At 32.8% G+C, this 24,881-nt stretch overlaps 1 protein-coding gene and 1 non-coding gene across 3 annotated transcripts in view; both read right to left on the bottom strand.

Annotated features, from left to right (window-relative positions):
• The window catches only part of LOC132706792 (NADPH oxidase 5), a 127,062-nt gene that overhangs the window by 71,418 nt on the left and 30,763 nt on the right, over positions 1-24,881 (bottom strand). The gene's annotated exons all lie outside the window — the stretch shown is intronic.
• LOC132708445 (U5 spliceosomal RNA) lies at positions 11,577-11,693 on the bottom strand. Its single transcript, XR_009619955.1, has one exon. It is a non-coding gene; the product is annotated as a U5 spliceosomal RNA (small nuclear RNA).

Raw genomic sequence — 24,881 nt, 5'->3', positions numbered from 1 at the left:
CGGTGGTGTAAAAAAGCGTGACGAATAAAACATACATTTCGTTAAATAACACCCTATTTTTAAATTTTGTGTTGAATGCTTTTTACAATTCTCCAACGTGTTTATAAATAATAATACATACATAAACATAATAGTTTTTCCAATATTTTACTTTTTCTTAAAAAATACTAGTTTTCACCTTGCAACGAATTTTGAATTGGATACTACATGGTGTTCAAAATTAACTAATATATTTTAAATTGAAAAATCTCGATTTTGTTCTTACAAAAATCTATAAATTTTATTGAGTATGTTATATTTATACTTTTCCACTATTTAACTTTCTTTCTGTCTGAAACTTTTGCTATAATATTACTGACAACTGAGTAAATAAATTCGTAAAATTTATTGTGGTGTCAGTAATTACAAAAAAAAAACTAAGTATGGATTTTCCCAAAGTTCAATTGATATGATTTATATACAGGGTGAAGCGGAAAATAATACATTATGCAACAAGTGCGGTAAACGGCATTTGAGTCACGAGTTTAGTTGGCACGAGTGGAGCATAAATGGGTAGACGACAAACTTAATAAAAGTTGCAGGTTTTTGTAATATCTTTCAGAAAAAATAATATTGTGTGTGGTATGTTATTTAAGAAAATCAATTTAAAATGATCTAAATATTCACCCTCTAGCATCTAATTCAAACTCCGTTGCATATATCATTTACGCCATCTTCAAATAAAGCTAACATAAAAAATAAAGGCGTTTTCGTAATTTTTTGCGCAAGTGGGAAAACTAGTATTTTGTCAAAAATCTTACATACCGATATTATAATTAATAAAAAAGTTGAGAAATTTCAAAACGAATTAAAAACAAATTTAAAAATAGGGTGTCCTATTTAAATTTTTTAAAATGTATGCTTCAAAATAATTTTAAATTGTATTTATTCTCATCCTGTATATTATTTGAACCGTCATTCTCAGTTTTTAGGATTTATTATTAGATGAGAACGAGAATAAACCAACTAAATTCACGTTCCTGAAATAGGCGATAAAAAACCACAAACTGGTATTCAGGCCAATTGATATCGATTCGGATCTGCGCACAAATATCAGTGTCGAAACAGAAGGAAATTGTTCAACACGTAAAAGTAACGAATTAGTTCATATATCATTATCCTCAGGTTCGATTAATAATAATTGTCGGATTCGATCGGGCATTGAAATCCATCCTACCTGTATCGAATTTCACGTTACAGCAATTTTGGGTAGGTAGTTATCTTTTCATCTACACAAGATTAATTACTGTAGAGAACGTAGCAGTTAATAATCTCATATGTGCGTGCGCGAATGAAATATAGTTTATAATGTTGTTCCGTCTTAGATGCGGTCGTATATCAGGATTATCGCAGTCGCTAGCGTACAGGCTGCCAACAATTCAAGGAACATATTCCCTTGCATAATAGACACCGAAAAAAGGACAAACGGGGAGCGTTTCACATTCAATCACATTTACATTCGATCCAGATTATTTTTGTTAAAAATTATGTATCCAAGAAACTCCGAAATGTATGGTAGCTAGAAAAAGCTGATTGGCCAGATCCACGATGATTTAATCAGCCCGTGATGTGTGCTAGTTGCGTCTTTGTGAATTCAACTCGCATTTTATATGTTTAAAATTCGTTATTTACTTGCTGTCTCATGACGTCATAGAGGACAATAGAACGTTTCCGATTTTTTTTTTCAGAAATTCGTAAAAACGGCAAAAATTAACAGCTTTCTTGAAATCCTGGAAAAGTGGTATACCGAGTAAGAATAATTACTAGATAAGAAGTACTATAAACTTTGGCAACAATGGTTTTCCACACCTGTGTTTTAACGCTGGTCGAGTTTTACGAGTAGTTGTATTTCCGGACGCTTTTTATTTGGTGAAACATCTTGTAGAGGTCGTCGGATAATAAAAACAGGGATTAAATTAAATTAGACATATATTTGCAAACAAGGTAAGCAAAATCTAACGGCAGTATTTACCATCGAGAGAGAACGATATATTCATTGCTGTCAGTTTGAGCAAGAAGGGTCGGACAAAAGGGGTCAAACCCATTTTGCCTGACTTTCGTTACAACCCAGTTTTCTTCTTTAGATGAAGAAACTGAATTTGTTGAATATATTAAAGATTTGGATTTGGTTTTTAAGAGTTAACCAGAAGAGATTTGTGTGAAATTGCAGAAAAAAAATCATTTAACCTATGACCATGGCAAGGGCCCGTGGCTTCAATAGACCTCAGATTGAGTTTTTCAAAATATGTTTCGATTTCTTGCCCTCTCAAGTCACAGAAATCGATGATCAAAATAAACTAAATTTTGAAAATCATCCAAACTTCTACACCACTTGATGACTCGAACATTCATAATATTTCTTTCTTCGCTCCGAAACCTACTAACAATAATAATGATTAAAGTGTGTCGTCCGAAGATAATAACATACCATGAGAACAAAATGTTTCGAGTTGTGAATTTACGTGCAGTGTTAAAATGCCACAATAGAAAAAAAGGATAGCTCTAAAGTAGGAGGTACTTACATCAACCCCTATGAAGGAAGAAATTCAAAGTCAATCAAAAAATAGTTAAAAATAAATTGCAGTAAAACATCAAATTACTGAGTTTAGCATCCCGCTAGCTTTAAAAATTTCAAAACGTGCCAAAGAATTTTTCCCCTGAAGAGGATAGTGTACATGTGAATTTAGAGAAAAATTTTTATTTTGTAATATATTGGTGCAATTTTTTATTTGTTGGTTTATAATTAATTAATTCTCATATTTCTTTCCTATTTCTTTGGGTCCTTTTACCCGTTTACTATATTCTTTTTATTGAACAGTTTACAAAAAGAAACCCAACTTTTCACGAGTCAGTGTTAAAATATATTTCACTTCACTTCATGGGAGTCTTTGCTTTGTTATATGGACTTATGAGGTCCTAAACGTAGCTCGTAGGATTGATTTACAACATTAAGGATGTACGCCTAATATATTAATTTACCAAAAATCAGATTTAATGTAGTAAAAACCGTTGAAGTGAACTTGAATTTAAGTTTATAAAGAAAATGTGGATTTATTTTTTAGAAGTAGATTCGTGTTTTTATTATTTTTTATGTTTAATTACTAACCGATATTATTAAACATTTTTTAGATTTTAAAATGATGATAACAAACAACAATAATAAAATATAATAATTAAAGTCTATTAAAAAATAACTAGAGGTAAATAGAATAGGGAAAGGAAAGGGTCATTTAATAAAATACATGGACTCAAATTATTGGAATTTGAAATAAGTATAAAATCGGCAGTTTAAATTTTTCTTTGCCCCAACTAATGCAAAATTACAATGTACCTAACCGTACGGCAGTCCTGCCGAAACAACACTATATCGTGAAACAACGTCTCCAATAAACGCTACAACAAAACCTTAATGTTTTACTGCATAAGCATAGTTTTCAATTATTATTTTAATAAATCCAATACTAAGGTTTAACTTACTTTAAATTAACTAATTCTAATGTGTCAGGAACTATTTCAGTTAATAACTTACTAGATATAAATAAATGGTCCTTCCTCTTTTTTTAACGGGTACAAATAAGAATGTCTAAGCACAGTGCATGTAGGTGTTCCTAAACTTTTACCGGTTAGCAATTAAATGCTTAAATGACATACACTCAACCCAAAAGCGTACGTTGCAAGTATATACAGGTTCCCAGGGTCGTTATACCAAATTTAAAAGCTCCCAGTTACCGTAAGGGACGAAAACCCCATCAAAACGCAAAAGGCAGCCGCCAACCGGTCAAGCACCAGAGATTTCTTTCACATGCGAGACGTGACGCAGGCATTTTGTAATTCGACCGGAAAAAATAAAGATAAACGCGACGGTAACTTCCCCGTATGAACCGACCAGTTTTTTTTATAAATCGTCGATACAATTAATAAAAATCGATGCCCATTTCGCGGTATAAATCAGGACCGTGACGTAAAGAGCGGCAAGATAAGGAATTTTTATCGACGCAATAGAACATAAAGCGCCTTTTTTTCGGTTTTTGCAATCGAGGAACTCTGTCCGTTCATTTCAACACCGATTTTTTGATATTGATAGCCATTAATTTTAAAAAATTGATAGCAGAAGATTTTAGAATTATTGAAAATCTAACAGTATCGTTTGTTTGGAAAACCAATTATCGAAAAACGTAATTTTTTTAATCCAAAGATGAACTTTTTGAAAGGAAATATTTTATACAAGTTGTCTAAGACAATCTTTTTTTGAAAATAAAAATGAGTATTCGATTTTTTCCAAAAGAACATTTTCAAAAACAGTAATTTAATACTTTCTCATTGGTTAGTTAAGGTTAGACCGCATTTATCAAAAATAAATTTGTCATATTGTCGATCGTTTTCCTCTTTACAACACTGTTTTCGTCAAAAATCAATAGCAATATGTCTTTTTTATTATCTACATCCAAGGCGCGCCGAAAATGCAAAATGTATTTTTTTGCATTATTTGCGCCCAGTGCGACACTTCTTGACACGGTACTCGGTGATTAGATTATTACCTTACAATGGACCGATTTAGATACTGCTGATACTGATCCTGATATAGTATTCCTAGTAAAATCAAAAGGTCTTTATTTTGTAAAGTGAATTACTTTATAGTAAAAAAAGAAAGATAAATTATGTTTTTTGAGATAACGAGATTGCTGCCTTTTTCAATTACGTATCCAAGCAGAGTATAATTAATATTGATTTTCTATTCGAATATTTTTTGTTTGGTAAAAGTAGGAAAGATGTGCATACTATACTTTTTCCATCACCGTTTGTTTGTGGGAACATTTTTGAAAAACAACACGAATACATTCATTGACATGACCATCAGAATTGACATAAGTCAAAATTCAAACCGTGCGGTAATATCCCAGAAATGTCCGAAGGGATTCGGAAAAAATTAATTATTGATTTTTTAGAGTTTACATTCATGCAGATAAAAAAATTATTGTAGTTCAGTATGTTAAATCAGTAAAACAGCTGCTCAAACAATATAACATTGTCTTGAAAGAAAAACCAAAAAATAGCGAACAAGCTCAGTCCAATGAGGACTTATGTAAGGCATTGATTGGAGTCAAAGTGCCACTTAAAAAACTGGGCAAATCAAAAAATTGAATATTTATAAAAACACCTATACCATTCACGAAATTGGAGGTTACCTCTGTTTTTTTTTGACAGATTCCAGAGGCTTTAATAAATCAAAACAAATTACAGGTACAAATTTATGTCAGAAATTGAGAAGAACACAAAGTTTTAGAAAATATTTCAGAAGCCTTTATAGGTAATTTCACAAAATTCGAAAGAGAACTGAAGAAAATAAATAAGAACTAAAAGTTGAGATTTTCACGAAATTATATATTTTGACATGACAATCGTTTCGACAACACCGTGTCCTTATCAAATGTTAACAAGGGATGTTGTCACTGTAAAATTTTTATGTTGTACAAATTTATCTGTCTCTCTCTCTATGAATAAAATACTTTTATTACGAATTTTTATAAGTTTCATTTATATTTACTCAAAAGTAGTATAGGTATAGGTAAAAAAAATAGGGAATTTCAAAAGGACGGGTTTAGTTATAAAGAAATAGTTCTGGTTTTATTTAAAATAATATTAATCTTATAATTGTTCATATAATAAAAATACATATTTGCAATATATGTTCGTTAAAACGCTGATGTTATTTTGACATCTGTCAATTGTGAAGGCACGCCACTGTGTTGCGGATATGTATTCAAAAACGAATGATCGTAGAAAACATATAATGCGTGCGTTTATAACCTCATGACTAAATTGTCGTTTATAAGACTACAAAAAGCGAATATGAAAGAAGAAGCGATTGTTCAACAAGCCTAAAGTTAACATATAAATACGAGAACTCTCTCTCTCTCTCTCTCTCTTATCATGTCCAATAACCTTTTTCTCTATTCACTGGCAAAAGGTGTTCATTTTCTTACATGAAACGAGTGCCAATATAACTATTTGCATACGTAAGTGCTCCAAGCACTTTAGACTTCTATATCGAAATGTAGTTTTTAAGATAGCCATAAAGAGAATATCAGTATGTGTCTATTAGTTCGGAATCGTCAGCTGCCGTGACTTATTTTTTTTCGCTGTTACCTTGTAAACACCAATTTACATACTATGCTTTTAGATGCTACGCCGTTTTTTTATTACGGTCCACATTCTGAACATTTGATATTTTGTAGCTTTCTAGTTTTGTATATAGATTAATTATATATGTACAGTTTGAAATTAAGAGTCTTAAAACAATTTTTTATGGGCTAATCTTGGTAGATATTGCAAAGAAGAAAAACAGTTGTTTGCAATATACAAGCATGGTTAAGAGTGGTGCAAAAATCAAACGACTTTTATGGCATTTGGATTAACGATAATATATTTCTCATATCTCATTGTCCGAACCACGCTAGAAGGGTAATCAGTAATCTCATCAGAAAACAGTAACAAAACATTCTTAAATTTACAAAATATTAATATTTGAAATTTGAAATTACTAATTCAAACAACAAAAAACAGAAAAACGAGATTTTCACTGTCAGATATCTTTGTTCGTTGTATCATGAATATCTACATTTTAACTTTAAGCTCTACTATTATAATGTGGTCGATCTGGCAACACCGAATGGTAGAGATTTATTGTTGTTTGTGTAGTAATGAGTGATCTAGCCGGGAACATAATCTTGCAATTATTTATTAATTAATATGGTTCTGTGATTTTACAAAAAAATTGCATATTTTTTAATAATAAATAATCCTTGTCTACATAGTATCACATAGCGAGTTAAAAATGTAAATATCTTGAAAAGAGCTTAAAATAGAGATAGTGAACAATAACATTTTTTTTCTTATTAAATAGCAGAAAATTATCAGGATTTGACGATATACAAAAAAAATATTATGGTTTTTTGCAATTAGAACGATATATGAAAAAATACGGGTCATTAAACGTCTAATCTGTCTTAAATGTTGGTGTAATAATAACCAGGTTTTCTTGCGTATAGGGACCATTGTCCTATCAAATCTTTCCTGACAGTTCACGAACGCCTCGAGAAATAATTACGACCGTGTAGAATGAGACCTATAATCGCGTTTAGTGCGCGTTAAATTATCTCCTTGTAGCGAATAAAGAGTGTCTTCTATGATGGATAATATCGGGCGGGCCTGTTCGGGTAAGATTACGTTATAGATGATATAAAGATTACGTTTAGCGGACGAGATTTTATTGGCAGATGGTGTTCGATCGAAGGAAAGCCGCGGACAATAGACTTCCGGTGAACGTTTAAAATTTTTTCTTCTAATATTTATCTAATTTTGTGTGTGTTGAGCAGCAGCTGAAGAGGTGTGACGGAAGCTCTTTATCGGGCGCATTGCAAGTTTACCTAGTCTAGCTTAGTCACACATTACCAAATTGCTGTGATGCAATCGTAATTTTTGCTGAGTCACGCGTTTTTCGTTGTTATTGGGTAGGGCTGTGGAAGAATTATTATTCAGATCGTTGCGGAGATGAAAAATGAAAGTAGTGTTCCTCGCCCCCGGCTTCAGTTTTCTATGCATGCAAATGTGTAACCACATGGGTCATAAAACATCTGTTGCTTTTTTTTTGCAGGAGTGTCGAGAGGTTTTTTTTATTACTCTTCACATTGCGTGCATAAACTAATTCTGCGTAGGACTGCCACAAAATACTAGTAACAAATATCTTCTACGAGAACTGCCTTTTATATTTCGGGATTTTCTTAAACTAGTCCTGTCATCTGGCGACTAACCTTTTTATAGGGAAGTTTGACATTTTGAGGTCAGGTTTACTCAGTTAGGTTTTGGCAAAAGAGTGTTATTTGTGTTTTTTGGGATAAATTAAAAAAACTGTGATGGTTAAAAATGGAACTTAATCGGGAGGATTTCCGTGCAATAATTTTTTTAAATTTAAATCAACAACAATGCATCGATGAACTTAATTCGACTTTTGCAGTTAAAGCACCATCTAGGACTACTGTTTATCGCTGGTTTTCGGAATTCAGTAGTGGTCGTAGTTTTCTTAAGGATGAATTTCGTGAAGGTCGTCCAAAATCGGTGGTTATGCAAGAAAACATTGGGGCAGCGCGGAAACTGATTTTGCAGCATCGTCATGTGACTTACCATGAGATTGAGGTATCTTTGGGCATTAGTGGGATCAGCAGACATACAATTTTTTGACATAATTTGACATCAGCTCAAAAAAATGTTCGTGTTGATTGATCGAAGGAAATGCCAAAAAAATACGAACGCGTCTATAAAATCATGAAAGGTGATGAATCATGGATCTATGCAGATGAACCTGAGAGTAAGCAACAGTCGACTGTGTGGGTCTTTCAGAATGAGACAAAGCCCACAAAAGTTGTTTTTTTCAGGAAAACTGACCACGTTGTAACTGTTTGGTGAAAAGTAAAACAGTTAATTCTGAATGGTACCTATTCATTTGTTTGCTGAAAGCTTTCGAAAACATTAGAAAAACCACCCAACCACTCTCCACCACGTCAATGCTAGCTCTCACCGATCAGTGCAAACAAAGAAATTTTTGAGCAATAAAAACGTTGATTTGATGAGCCATCCACTTGATTTCGCACCTAATGACTTCTTTTTATTCCCATACATTAAGAATAAATTACATGGGCAACGATTTTTGATTCCAGAAGAAGCGATTGATGCGTTTAAAAGGCATTTTTTAGAGGTGCCCGAATCGATTCGGGAATAATATATTATGCAACAAGTGCGGTAAACGGCATTTGACTCACGAGTTTATTTGACACGAGCGGAGCGAGTGTTTAATAAACGAGTGAGTTAAAAAGTTCACCAAACGTGTTGCATACTATATTTTTTTCTACGACCGTTAGTTTTTGGGTACATTTTCGTAAAACAACACGAATACATTCACTGACATGGCCGTCAGAATTGACAAACGTCAAAATTCAAAGCGTGGAAAATATCTCCGGAAACATCCGATTGCTCCCAAATCCGTGCGGTAAAATCCCGGAAATGTCCGAAGTGGCTTGGTTAGTTTGGTTGGTTTTATCGAATGCAGCAGTGTAATGATTATTTAATGAAAACCGGCATCGGTTTTAAGACATATTATGATCAAGCTCTGAACGACAAAAAAATCGAAATATCCGAAAAATCCATGCTTATAGTGATAAAGAATATTCGTATAGCTATTAGAGAAATAAGGGCATAGGCTGAGCATAATAGAGGAAGTTATGAAGCAACTATGAATCAAATGCTTCAGAGGGTCCATGGTATTTAACAACCAACATGGCCGGTAACAGATCGTCGATAAGTTTGGATAGAGCATTTTTATGGGAGTATTATTTTAGAATATGTTTTGGAAAAACAAGTTAAATGTGTAAATGGCTGTTTAGAAAGAAAATGGCGCAAAATGCAGATTAGTGAGTGAAATGTAGACTCATGCCCGGAAATAATGAAAATATTATATACTCGGTAACCGAAATAAGTCAGCAAAATATTTGGGACGTATTGTGTAGTGGAAGGCTGTCTTTTTGTGGTTGTCCATTAGGTGAAAAACTATTTTCTCTTTTTTTTCCAAGAAAAGTGCAGTAGTCCAATTTTTCAATTGATTTTATTGGTTGTCGCTATATTTCGTAGTACTTGGATTTATAGGCGCTCATAAATACGCTATATAAAGTTAGAACAAAGTCACAGTTTGCATTTCAGTGATGACAGCTTCGCAAATGGATCTCCAATTCGCCTTCAGAAATTTGCAATTCCTTTTTTCAGTTCTAGATTCTCCTGGGAAATTAATGAACGGTCGAATTTTCTTATAGACTGGAACGTTTATGTAATAAATATATGTATGTTTTAGAGGAAAACACAAATAAATTTTGTATTAAGGAAGATTTATGCTTTCAAACTGAAATTAAGCTATAATGGTTCATTTGTTTTGGGTTCAGTTTATTCACTTCCAAGATTAGTATTGACAATGTCAAAATTATAGGTTAAAGGTTGCCAAAAAAAAAAAATTTCATAACGTATTTGTGAAATGGGCTTTCTGTTAATAATTCGTATTATGCCAAATACCGCAAATACAAATATTACAATACAAATAATACTGGTACTTATTTGATATGACTGAAGTTTGTCAATAAATTTATGTAAAAATAATATAAAACAAATATAATTATGCAAATAATTATCAAAACAACGTACACTTGTGCTTAAACAATTTTATCAAATTTGGGACCATGATTATTACAAAGGATCCTCGTCCTTTTCAAGAACATCTTCCATATATCTATAAAGTGCCATCACGACTCCTGAATGGGCATAATTTTATAACACGAGACAGAAGAAAGTCGTTGCATGGATGAATAACAAGTATGTTTTTCATATTACTGTAAAACAAATGTGACATTCTGGAAACTGTGGACATACTTTGCATTAATCTTTAAAACAAATATTGTCTCTTAAATTATATACATATTTTATAAATTGTTCAATTGTTCGCTCTTAACCTTCCATATATTACATCCATAACATAACTTTTGAAATATGTCAGTAATTGAATGGAATCCATTGCTCCACACATCAACTGGAATATTTTTTTTTTCGTTTTTCGAAATTTATTTCATATGCTGATGACCAAAGGGTGTATGCGCCTGTCAGGAGCATCGACGACTGTCGCAAGTTTCAGGAGGAGCTTGATAATTTTTATGACTAGTGCATAGGAATTCAACTGCTTTTAAATATAGACAAATGCTACTCTCTTAACTTCAGTAAATTAAAAAATGATCTAGCTTTTGATTACAAATTCAATAAGTAATCATATTTTGGACTAACTATAGACAGAGTTTGGAAATTCATATCGACATAGATAAAAGGACTTTATTTTGAAAACCCTAAAATTTTTTAAAAAATCAAGTACAAAATTATTGTTACCGGATAAAATATACTTCTTTTCATGCATCATCTAAGGTGGCATTTATGTGCTTTACATCTTCTCGAAAATCTTCTGGTACTACATAGGAAAAAATTGTAGGAAAGGCTTGGTCAAACAAGCGTTTACGTGTAAATGTGTACTTTTCTTCAAAATGTTTTTCACAAAGTTGGTGATTTTTACGAAACATATAACACTTTTGTTTTATAAATGCTCTCTATTACAAGCTCAAGTTTTTTTAGCTAAAATATTAAAAAAACTGAAGTTTTATCTTCTAAAAACATAAATACCACAATAAATATGGACGAAGTTAGACAAAGACGATGAGCAAACCTTTTCCTTATGGCATCTTTTGAAGAAGACTCCGAAGCCATAGAGAAAGTTTGGGCTTTCCGCACGACATAGTAAACTACCAATTTTAAATAATAGAATCAAAATAGTATAAACAGCCCAACGAATCAGAAAACACGTTAAAAACAAATAGAAAATTGGAAATTCTTTGCGTGGTCCTGCGCTAGTGATCGTTCTGGTGTTTTACGATGGACCCAATAATACCTAACATTTATTTTTATTATAAATTATAAAAGATTATAAAAGTTTTTTGTAGACTCAATATTGTCGCCCGCCACGGAAATCTTTAGTAAAAGGCGGAAGATTTATTCGGCATAACGGGAGACCAGAGTAAAGTCTGTTCATAGATATAAGAAAGTGACTAACTGATACGAATTAAGGAAAGATCCGGGCAAGCTGTAAGAATGAAATATGGCGGAACAGGTCCGTAATTTGCTTAGACTTTAATCATTTGGGGTTTTGTTAGGAAAGATACTAAACAATATTTATGTATGTATTTGTGTTTAAATCTAAAATAAAATTACAAATTATTTTTATTGCCTACTTAAATTACTTAAAATTATTCACATAATATATCACCATCACTATCGCTATCATTGTTACGACGAATGGCAAATTTCAGTTGGTGCCAAACATGTTCAATGGGATTAAATATACAGTGGTAAGGTGAAAGTCTTAAAACTGTATGCCCTAGATTTTTTCAGTAATTATCACAGACGTATTCCTTTTGTAGGTTCAAACTTTGTAGAGAACCTCAATTAATTGCTTTTTGGTATAATTGTGAAAATAAATGTTATTATACATGTAGTTTTGGATTGTTGCTTTTGTGTTACATGAGGGAAGGAGTTTTAGTCAACTGTCTACTGTAATAACTTGCATTGTCCATTACAATGACGCTATTATATATATTCAAAAATATATTCAAATAAATTAGCGTTCGGGTCATGGTAATTGAAATTAATATTTTTCGCAGACAATGTCAATTTCGAATCCATCTTTAGAGGCAGAATGCAAAATAGCTTTTCTTTATCTTTTTAATGGCGCGTTTATTTCACGTGAATCATTTGAGTGAACCCAACCATTTTCCAACATCATTAGTGTCGAATCTGATTTCATAGATTTAATAATTGCCTGTCGTTGTTTTCTGTAATTCCTTATTTTTTCCTGCTGAAAAATGTTCTCCTCTTCGCTTTATTGTGACTAGGTCGAAACTTGTCGGTTACGATCCGCAGGCAGTGCCAGCTTACGGCATACTTATCAAGTTCGGAATCAAATCGTGTAAGATGGGAAATTGATGTATTAATATTTAAATTTAATTTGCAAATAATTATCACGAGTAAAAAAAAATTGAACCCAAAAGAAAAAGATCCCTATAAAATGTAAATTAAATGCTACCTACACGGACCTACATGTTGCGGTGTTTCTTCACTTTTCTTCGAGTGAAAGGTCGTGATGTACGAGTGCCAGGTTGTGTGTTTATTTAGATTCGACGATTAGAATGTGGTATAATTTGGGGACAATATATCATGTGACAACCATTTCGGTGCCACATCATTAATAATTCTTGATTCGCCCACATGGTGTCACAAATCTGTTGTACTCTCCCACGGACATTTTTACCAATTAGCACCCAGCCGGTAAAATGATCGAATAAACTCGAAATGAAATGAAAAATCAACCGAATATTTAAATCGATTTTTAATTATCAATTCGGCTAAAAAATAATGTACCACGTTAATTATCTTATCAAATTTCTTCATGTGTGGTTTTTTGACTTTAGCATTCCCAAAATATCTATTAGTGTGAAACATTGTAAAAGGTAACCCAAACAGTTTTATCCTGTACGTTTGCAAGAATTTTATAACAGTTATTAATTTCGATGATTTTTCTGTTCAAACATTTTGGTTTAAGGGATAAGCCGCAATAGTTTAGCAATCGGCCACAGATGTCGCTACGTGTGTATGTAGCTTCCTCCCTACTACCCCGTGTCTATAACCAATTTTACATTACTTTCATCCATTTTACTAAACGCACGAAAGCGGTACCGACACCTAGCGGCAGCGGGAGCGTGTTGACAATTTGTGTAAACTCAAAAGCTGTAGCGGAAACGTCCGGTGACACAAATGGCACGCAAATTCAATGTGTTTTGGACGCCATTTTTAAAGTTTTGCATCTGCATATTTCACAGAATTTTCCCATTGCTTTTATGTATGGTCAATTCCATCCTTGTAGACATTTTCTGTAAAATATGCATGTTTCCTCTTTTTGTTGTAGAAGCAAATGCTTTTTCTTCATCTAAAGCTGTAAACTGTAGGATGTATAACCCGTCATTTTTCTTGCGTTGTATAACTTTCATTTTATCTTTTGTAATTTTTAATTTTTCTTCAGTAAATGTAACTTCAAATCCTTTTTTGGTAATTCCCTTAATGAATAATACATTTTTTGAGAGTTCTGAAATAAATTTCACATTATTTAATGAACATTCTTCATATTTTATTGTTCCCTGCCCTTTTACTATCATGTTGATGTCCTTTTTTGCCGATTTTTCATTTAATTCAACTCTTGAAGTGCTGAGGATACTTCTATTGTTGGTCATGTGTGAAGTGCAACCTGAATCCATAATCCACGCATCTTGTAATTTCTCGTTAATTTGTTTTCCATTTACCATACATGCCAAATCGGCGTTTTTGTTGTTCCATTCATTGTTTTATTTTCTTTTTTTATTTTTATCGTTTTTATTCCTAAAAAAACAATCTTTCTCTGCATGGTTTGTTTTTTTGCAAATGCTACATTGCTTGCTTGTTAATTCCCATTGACTGGTTTTATTTTTGCACTGATTCCTTACATGCCCAATTTTATTGCTATTACGACATCTTTTTTCACTTGTTGTGAAAGCAACTTCTTTTTTCTTCGGGTCTTTCTTTGAATCTCTCTTTTTCAATAACAGTATTAAAAGTAGATATTTTAGTTATTTTTCACTTTTTCCAGTTGATTCTCAAGCACTCACAAAGTATTTATATTTTTCTGGGAGTGTTGAAAATATTCGTGATATGACCGTATCATCATCAATATCGCATTTTAGTGTTTAAAATTTGTGTACTAAGTTTTGTATGTCACTTAGAAATGTTGACATGTTTGTACTCTTCTTAAATGTTAGACTAAAAAACTCTTGCATTAGTTTACATTTTAATCGTTATGTATCGCCTTCATATATTTTAATCAACTTGTCATACATATCTATACTTGTAGTACAGTCCATGATGTGCGTCATAGCTGTCTGCGAAATGGTCGAGATTATTATACGTTGTTGCGTTTGTCTGCAAACTTGGTGATATTACTTCATATATTCCCGCTGCTTTTAAGGTTATATCTACTTGAAATTTCCATATTCTGAAATCTTCCTTGCTTGATAGTTTTGTTATTTGTAATAATTCTTCATACGTCATTTTTAAAGCCATGTTTGTATGGTTTTATGCACAAACCGTTTGTTTTACTTGTTTTTTTTTAATTCAACCGCTTAAACTACTCTGAGCCCATAACCTTTTCAGAGTTGTCGTGGTAAACGATTGATCGTTTTGTGGGAATAAACACCTTTTTCAGAAAACACAACGATACTTATTTTATTATTTCCACCATTTTACGAACTCTTTTCGCTTCTTCTTCTGTCTTAATTCTAACAAAAGGCTACGTTGCCGTGTTATATGTTTCCGATTTTTACCCCATTTGTCAACAATTGCTGCACGGGTTTGGGCGCAATCGGATGTTTTCGGAGATATTACCGCACGGCTTGAATTATGACGTTTGTCAAGTCTGACGATCGTGTCAGTGAATATATTAGTGTTGTTTTGCAAAAATGTACCCAACAATTAACGGTGGTAGAAAAATTATAGTATTCCACACGTTTGGTAATTTTTTGAAGTCTCTCGTTTATTAAACTCTCGCTCCGTTCGTGACAAATAAATTTGTGACTCAAATGCCGTTTACCGCACTTGTTCCATAATATACCATTTTTTAACCCAACAATGAAAGAAAATATAATATTTATGAAGACAAACTATCTGTTTCTTTTACACAGTTGGGGCTGCGGTTATAAAAGAAAATTATGTTACTAATGAAAAAATAGACTTGAAAATCTTTAAAAAATATTTCAGAAGTTTTTATAGGCAATTTCACTCATTTCGAAAGAGAACTAGATTTGTATAAATTAGTACTTAATTCCAAAACTAAAATACTGTCCGATAACCTGTGTTGATGTTAAGCGAATTTTCAATTTTTAAAGATGTTTGATAAAAGACAGAATTTTCATTTCGAAAAATTTTAAACACCTTTAGCTATCAATTGTTTTTATAACTGCAACAGATTGTTAAATTATAAATAGCATATTGTGCAAGTTGCCATTATGTGAATGTATCAATGGGAGTATTGAATTATTAATTGTTTTATTAATTTTTTTTGTAATAGCAAATAATATTTTGTTGCTGTAAGATTACTTTGTTTTGGTCTATGTTACAGGTCTATGTTACAGGTAAAAAATTATAGGATTTCTGAAGATCAGTTTAGCTATAAAATAATAGTCCATCCTTTATTTAACATAACATTAATGTTCATAACTTTTCATATAATAAAAATGCATATTTGAATTTTTCTTCATTTCATGCATATATTCTGACAATTTTATGCATTTAAATGGGCATATATTGGGGTTTTCCGATTGAATTTTTTTCGCTCCTTGGTTATCACCTTAAAATGTGAACAATATCATCTATCTGGATTATATATCTATGGTCTATGTATGCCATGCAGCACTCCATGTTCAATTCTCTGGTCAGATATCTGTCTATTAAAAAGATTTTTGTCAAAAATCGGTCGATAGCGATAACGAGCAGCATATAAGGCTTTGTTGGCAACACCCTGTAGAACGCGAAATATAAAAGAGCGAAATTGGACGTTGCGGTCCCATGCGGGTAGTAAACGTGATAAAACAAACGACCGAAAGGAAGTTGCCGCTTGTTGTAATTTGATGAAAAAGGACAACGCAATTAAGACCAAAGCAATAACGTTCAACCTCGGAATGGATCTTACACGAAACCAACACGTATTCGGTATACTTCAAATGGAAATACCAGTCGGCTAGACCAAACGCGTACGCACTAGAATAGATTGTTGCGCTGGGAGAAAAATTCTTGCATAAGCTTGAATATAAATATATCCTTCGTTGTAAAAAGGAGTTTTTTTTGCAAAAAATTATATATTATATTTGCTACATAACAATATACATAATAAAGAAAATAAATAAATTTTTCCAAACAAAAACAAAACGGTTTTAATTACATTCTTCTTTTTAGGAGTTACATTGATCGATCTTTATGATTCTGTCACAATTTATTTATTTATTATTATGTATTTAGTTAGTTAGTTTGCTTTAGTTAGCTTAGTTACTTTAGATATATTCGCACAGAAAATTTTCTTCGATCAGTTATGGGAAACTGTAAGTAGCCGAAATTTGCAAAATCGAAATTCAACTAATGTAATGGAATGTCCGGCGTAGAAAAACAAAAAAGTGTCAAAGATGTCGTTATCAGTTTCCAAACTGCCACGCTAAAATAATTATAAGCACAAAGATTATTTGAATTTGATTATTATTTATGAAGAAAGTGATACATTTGCGAAACCGCCACCGTATGCAGTTAAGAAGATTTTAGAAAATCTTAAAAATTTTGTATATAAAATACAATTAAGCTTTAGAAATTAGCAAAATAACAATTTTGCAGTAAATGTAGTGAATTGGGCAATTTTGAAAATTTTCTTTAAATCGCTGCATACTGCTTTGCTTCTAATAGGAGTGTTATATACCCCATTTTTTATTGTACGTTAATAAATCTTTGAGGAAGTCGCTAGATGAGTGGGGGGTGGAATTAATGCTAGGCGAGATCAAATAAACAACTTACGCTATGCTGATAACATAGTAAATAGCGGTTCTCTTAAACAGAATTGAGCGTAGTGGAAACTAACAATCAACAGTCGTAAACAGGACTCATCTGCTTTATGATCTCAAATGGGTAAGCAGCTTTACATACCTGGAGGCAATAATAAGCAACATGGGACAAGCACCAAGTTTAAATAAAAATATTCTTAGATAAGGGTGCGATACTGAGACTCATGAAAATACGGAAAAGCTCATGCATAAGCAAAAACATTAAAACGAATCTGGTCCGAACGTTTGTGTTTCCTACGGCTCAGAATTGTGGACACAGAGCTAAATAACACAAATATATTGATTTCTTAGACTATCATCATAATGCATGAAGATGTGTTGCAATATATTTCGAAAAATCGTCACTGGGCGGGGCAAGTTTGTAGCGCGTAGCGCGAAGCAGCTTTTTATTATGAAAGTAAAGAACTTCGCGGTTTCGTGTGGTAAAAGGACGCATTGTTTTTCTATCGTGCTCCTGCGGACCACTATGGAACTTTCACAAAATCGATGTAATTTAATTGTGCATGCACCCTGTATAAAGTGTCCTTCACATCTCGTCGAACTTCAAAGTTACAGCACAAACAATAGCGTTGTCGAATGATATTTTTCAAATATCTCGCGCACTGTATAATTGACGTAACCTGAAACTCTCTCACGACACGGTTTACTATACTGTTCAAATAAAATTATGCCATCTTAAACGGTTTTTCATTTATTGCAAAATAATTTACCCACAAAAACGGAAATTTTTAGGATATTTTAGATTTTTTGCCCATAAACGACACACCCTGTATATGATACAATCATTGTTCGAACTAGAGGTTATAGCCCTGGATTGTCCACGCGTCCTGCTTCAAGAATTTTTTGCAAATAGTAAATGGTTTTCGAGAAAATAAGTTTTTTCTGATACCATGCAGTGCGCGGTAATAATCAATGACGACATATCGTCTTTTAGATTTTTGCCTATAACTCGAAAACCCTGTATATAATCGAAAAAATGCCCAAAATACATGTTAGTGCGCTGAATCTTCTACGTCTGCCGGTTAAAGAATTTTGCCAATCGGATCAACGATTATGGAGGAAAAAATATTTTTCTGGAAGTTAAAATTACCAAGAAAAAAAATTTCAAACATTTTAAAAAAATAGTTTTTACTTCTCTGCTAAATTTGGAGTTGATATCTGCAAATTTAGGACATTTAACACATTTCTCATTTAGCACGGAATATCGGGTGAAAACCTTAATTACCAGTTTTTGCTGTCTATGCCGGCTATATCGCAGTATAGAAGGAAGTGAGATCTGAATCATACTCTATCTGTTATAACGAATTTTCATTTCATTTCATTTCATTTCTCATGACTGAGGAAACGAGTAGAGAGAGAGACACCAGATTTTTTTTTCCAGGTAAAAAAATCAAGCACTCATAAGTCAGGTAATTGGGACGGCCAAGTTAAACCAAGCTTAGTCAGCTTTAAATTGGTTATTAAAAACTACAAGATATTGACGACTAAATAGCTACCGGCAAATAGTCCAAACAGTCCTCTTCAAAAAATCGCACGATGTTTAAACAATCTTCACTTAAAATTGATATCACAATTTTCGGTAGTTTTTATTTTGATTTTGATTTTACTTTGACGTTTGTGAATGAGTTCCTACTGTTTTGCAAAAACTACTAGCAGTCGTATAAAAAGCATACTATGCAACCCAAATGAAACTCGTACCTAAAGGGGCGTTTATCAAACTTGTGTTTTTTGGACATTTCAGACTTGCCTTCAGTTAGTGATTGTTGACTAAAATACGAATTGAATTAAAAGTTATTCTGCGAAATCATTTTTCACGATGTAATCCAATTTATAATTATTTTGGGTTTATTTTAGCAGTGCCGATACGAGTTTTATTTGTTGGTCTAAGATGACGGGTTATAAATATTTTCCCCGTAACAATTGAATCATTTCCATGGACCGAACCTCATCTATTTTTAAGATTAGAATAAATATTTACGAGACTCGTGCTGCCGCCATATCTACTTTGTTTGTTTGGTTACACTTCTGTTCGAATATTTGCCGGCTTTATGTTCTCGGGGTAGTTATTTTGAAAATTCGGATTTCGAAGTTCCAAAAAAATTTGTTTATCTTTAGCGATGTTGAGTAATTACGAGCAATTTATTTTGACGTGCTTTGAAAAAAAGTGGTCGCATTATGCATCGTCGATCCCAACACGTATGAAACACTTCCTTGTTTTGTAATTTTAGATTATTAACTTAAATAAGTTATAATAAAAAATATTAGTTAATACATTTTAATGAGCTCAGGTCCAGTAATCCATAAACATCAACTACTTATTTCAGTCTGGTCGAGGATAATTAAGGATCGGAGAAAATTCAAAATGCATTTGAATAAATCAGTTTCAAATTGGGACACCTGTAAGCCTGAGGCGTATCTTAACCCATATTATCCCAAGCATAAAAAAAAATAAAAAAATACGTTTGTGCTCTGAAATGATTTATTTTGTTGCACTTAAGAATACATTACATGTGTCAAAAAAAAAACTCGAAACATACAAAAAAATACTGGTGCGTTAACAAACCACTGGGAAAAAAACATTAAATAATGTTACATAAGATGTAACATATAATTTATACATAAATATACAAAGGAAAGTTCAAATTCGACAGAAAACAACTAAAAGTAGATTGTTTTCCAAACAGAACTTGATTTGATACCAAAAAACGCATAATATTTTACCACTGGTTTCACCTGGTTTCATTTTTGGTGATATTTTAGAAAGCATGAAGTATGTAAAAAAGGTACATTACACTTATTACAAACGTCAATTGTGTGGCTGTGGCAGATTCTACATCTTTTTCGGGCTTTATTAGTATAAACAATCATAAGGTGGCCTTCACTTCACTTCATCTATGGCAGGTGCAAGATTTCTTTGAGTAATTGTTTTATCAGTTTTTAAAAGTCGGAAAGCAATGTAAGATTTAAAATCAAATCAATCATTTCGTCATCAAAAAATGTCAATATGTCCTGTAAATATTTTTTCACGTTATTTTTAGCTTAAATTTACAAGGAATGGTTACAATACATAAGAATACACAAACCCATTGTTATTGTCCTCATCCATTTTGAGTCAAATACCTCGGAAATGCCATATTTTACGAACTGTAACGTTCACAGCACAAGGCACAAACTAATACTAAAGAACTCGCTAATTGTTGGATGTTTATTCTACATGCGCTGACTTGTCTAGACTTGCTATAACAAAGTTTTGTTTTACAGATAAAACCAGCATTCACGCACCAGTAAATATTTTCAAAAAATAAAGCATAATCAATATAGTATTTCCAATGTATGTTTTCTGCGATGTAATCTACATGCAACAAAAATGGCAATACAAATATAAAATATATTTTTTTTACTATTTAGGATTTACTTGAGAAAATTTATGTACCGTTTTTGTTAATTTTTGAAGTCATATATAAGATCTTTTTTTCCCACATAAATTAGCGATTTCTACGGTTTTGTGTCCTTTAGTAGTGAAAATAATAAAATTTCTAAATGGATGTGCAAAAATATTTCCTGGATGTGACAAAAAAAATCATAGAATAGCATTAACGCACCACTGGGACAAAAGGGGTTAAGTTTGTCGAGTCTCAGGATGCGTCGACTCTGTGGAAATGTTTGAAATCTGCACAAGTTCTCACTCAACCAATCCCGGAGTTGCCAGATAACATGGAGGATTATGAGACGCTAAATAAACATTTTCTTGCGGCTTTTGCGTCATGCTTTTCTTGATCAATTGCTTTCAGATTACGCGACATAATGCGTTTCACTTTCGCTTCCCTGTATTCATCTATAATGTTGAATCAAATGCTTCGGGAGTTGATGAAACTTCACTTTTAATGTTAAAACTGAGTTTACCCATACTACTTAACCATATAACGCACATAGTAAATTCATACCTCGAGAATGGTTAGTGTCCAACCTGCTGAAAGACAGTTTGTGTGTGTCCCATTCCTAAACTGTTGTGCAAGGTTGTCTACTTACAACTCTCTGTATTTGTTAAAAATCTATCTGTTTTTCAATGGGACGGTTCAATGTGACGGATCGATTTTTTAAGAGTTTAGATGGCAAACTTAAGACCTTACAGCTTTTGATTGTGTGGATCATTCACTTTTATGCGTCCAATTGAAATATTATGGACTCTCTGACGGTCCACTGGCCTTCTTTTGCAACTACTTGCAAAATAGGAGACAAGTTGTTAGGACGACAGCTGGTGTGTCGCAAGTTGGTGAGATGGTATCAGCGGTGTCTCAAGGATCAATCTTGAGGTCGCTATTATTTTTACTGTATATATTTGATTTGGGTACCGCGCCGCCAGTTTCTCCAATCTCAGTCATATACTAAAGATACCCAGCTTATATTTTTAGTCTATTCTATTATGATTCTATTAATGTTTTTAAGGTTAAATGCGGCTGAAACTAGCGGCTCGTGACTCTACAATGCACTTCCTGAAGAGATACTTGCATCTTGAGATAATTGGGGAACCCTTGTTGTTTGCTATCAAGGCCTAAAATTTAGGAGTAACGATGCAGGTATCATTGAGATTTAGTGAGCACATTTCAAATATTATGTCTGCATTGTCACATTGTCTCGTATTGTTTTAACCATGTTTAACATTCCTTGGTCGTCGACGCCTTCAAAAAATACAAAACAACTGTTGCGGTTTTGTGTATGACTTAAGGACTGAAGGAATGAGAATAGGCAATTTATTTGAATACCAATTCGCTGTATTAATACACAGGATCTTAAAGTCTTCTAGCCCTCCATATTTAAAAGATAAGCTAATTTTTCGCTGTGAAACCCATAATGTAAATATGAGGGACTATACCTCAACACAGACCGGCTGTTCCCGCACGCCAGATCGGTGTATAATTAGTTATTTTACAGAAGGGAGTAGAAAAAAAAATTAATCAGCATAGATGTCTTTGCCTTATGACCTTTAAAACTATTTCGAAAGAACATTAAAGGTGTGTTATTAGAAAAATGAAGTGCTGATTGGGTTTTTCGTCTTTTAATCACAGAATTATTTTTATACATACTTACTTTCCTTTTCTTTGTTAGTATTTTATTTCTCTTTACTACGGGTTTTTTTGTTATAAATTGCATTTACAAAAAGGTTTATAATATATACATTAATTGCGTTGAGTTAATGTTGTGTAGCTGACTTAGTCAGCTAGACATCGCCGTTTGAGATTTTGTTATTGTATGCTGAGTATTATGTAAATTATGTATCTCAATTGTCAATAATAAAATAATAATAGATAGGTAGATATCGTTTATTGACCACCTATAAATACATGTATTTGTGAAGTCGATACTCAGTAATATAACAAAATAGAAATAACAGCAACAATAACAAAAAGAAGAAAATATAAATACAACAACAATTTGATAAATTTAACAAGAAATAGAAAAAATAATATGTATACATATGTTTATAGAAAAAAAAAATTATAAATAAAAATATTTACTTGAGTTAACAGTATACACTATATTCTTGGGATATGCGAAAGAAATTCCTCAACTGAGTAAAAACCATAACTGGAAAGATAGCTTCTAACCGATAACTTAAATTTTCTTATCGTAAATTGCTTAGCGTTAGCTTTATACAAGCGGTTATAGTTGTTCACAAATATGTTATATATGTATGTTCAAATTTAGTTTATTTTTCTGAGTAGTGGCTAATCTAGACTTAAGTGGAACAATATTGCTAGATCCGCGTGTGTCGTAGCAGTGGTAGTCACCATGAGTAGGATACCTCTGCAAACCAGCATGGACCTCCAGAAGGTTGTAGTATATGAATAGGGAAGGCAGAGTTAGAATCTTAAATTTAATAAAAAGCTCACGACAATGTGCTCCAGGAGGAGCCCCTTGGAGAATGCGAACTGCTGCCTTCTGAAGCCGAAAAACCCGATCAGCATCTGAAGAGTTACCCCAAAGAAGCACGCCATAGGTCAGATGACTGTGAAAGAGTGCAAAGTAGATTGTCTTTAAGGTCTTCTGCGAAATGCAGTCTTTTAATTGCCTTAATGCAAAGATTTGAGACGAGAGTTTGGAACATAGATACTTGATATGAGCCGACCAGGTTAGGAAGGTATCGAGAAAGATACCTAGAAGCTTAGCAGGCTGTGACTTTACACCGCTTTTGTTGGATGTTATTAGCATTTTTCGATGTGTTAAGCTTAAGTTTATTGGCGGCGAACCATTGGTCAACCGCCTGAAGATCAGCGTCAGCCATCACCTTCAAAGTCGCAATATCCTTGTCCGAAGAGATCAAGGTCGAATCATCGGCAAATAGAATGCAGTTCGCCGTATCGACGGCCTTTACCAGATCATTAATATAAATTAGAAACAGGAGGGACCGAGGATGGATCCTTGGGGAACTCCCCTGTTAACCGTTACCATATTAGACTCGGTACCATTAACATATACATATTGCACACGGTCTGCCAAATACGATTCAATCAGACTCAGTGAATTGCCTCTGACGCCATAGTATTCAAGCTTTTGAGCCAGAATCCCAATGTCAACACAGTCGAGGGCCTTCGAAAGGTCACACATGGTGACCGAGGCTGAGCGACCCTCATCCAGGTCTCCAACCACACTGTCAATCAATGTAACCAAAGCCCGAATAGTGCACGTCCCTCTGCAAAAACCAAACTGAGACTGATTAAACAGTCCTTTGTCCTCAAAGTAGTTCATTAAATTGTCTTTAATTATAATTTCAGAAATTTTACTTACTACTGTAACAATTGCAATTGGTCTGAAATTATCTAGATTTTCTGGATCCCCTTTTTTATGCAAGGGCAAAATCTTTGTGATCTTAAGTTTTTGGGGGAAAACCCCCTCCTCCATGGATTTATTAATAAGTAAGGTAATGGGTCCTAAAAGTGAAGTTAGACATTTTTTGAAAATGCTGGCATTCAATATATAATAGTCCAGACACTTTGAATTTTTAAGTCTGAGTATGGCTTGTCTTACATCAGATTCCAACACTATTCCAATAATAATAATAATAAAATTTATTATTATTATTATTATTAATGCTTTTCCGTTTTGTACATGTATTGTATGTACATTAGGGTGCTTCATTTTTAGGCCATATTTTTGTTTCCTCTGTGTTACTTGAAAATCTGATAATTTATAGAAAATAAAAAATTATGCCGCCGGGTAAAAGGCTTTAAGTGCAATAGCGGCTTAGCTCATTTAGTAATTCATTTTGGTATTTAAATAACACAATTTTTTTACCGTTTTCATTTGATTTTTCGACGTGAAGAACATTTTTTTAGGGAAAAACCCGTGTATAGCTTTTGTAGAGCATAAAATTTGCTACAAAAAGTTCCTATGCATACTTTCTCCCCGACCAACAGCTTTTAAGTTATAGAGCTGTGAAAATAAATGTTCATTGATATCAAATCATTTCTAAATTAGAATTTATTATTTCTACATTAAATAGCACTTACTTATAAACAGAAGAACGCT

The sequence above is a fragment of the Cylas formicarius genome, unplaced genomic scaffold (assembly GCF_029955315.1).
Source record: "Cylas formicarius isolate icCylForm1 unplaced genomic scaffold, icCylForm1.1 PGA_scaffold_10__41_contigs__length_53128322, whole genome shotgun sequence".
In the NCBI taxonomy this organism is placed as follows: Eukaryota; Metazoa; Arthropoda; class Insecta; order Coleoptera; family Brentidae; genus Cylas; species Cylas formicarius.
This window is presented reverse-complemented; position numbering and strand designations above follow the sequence as displayed.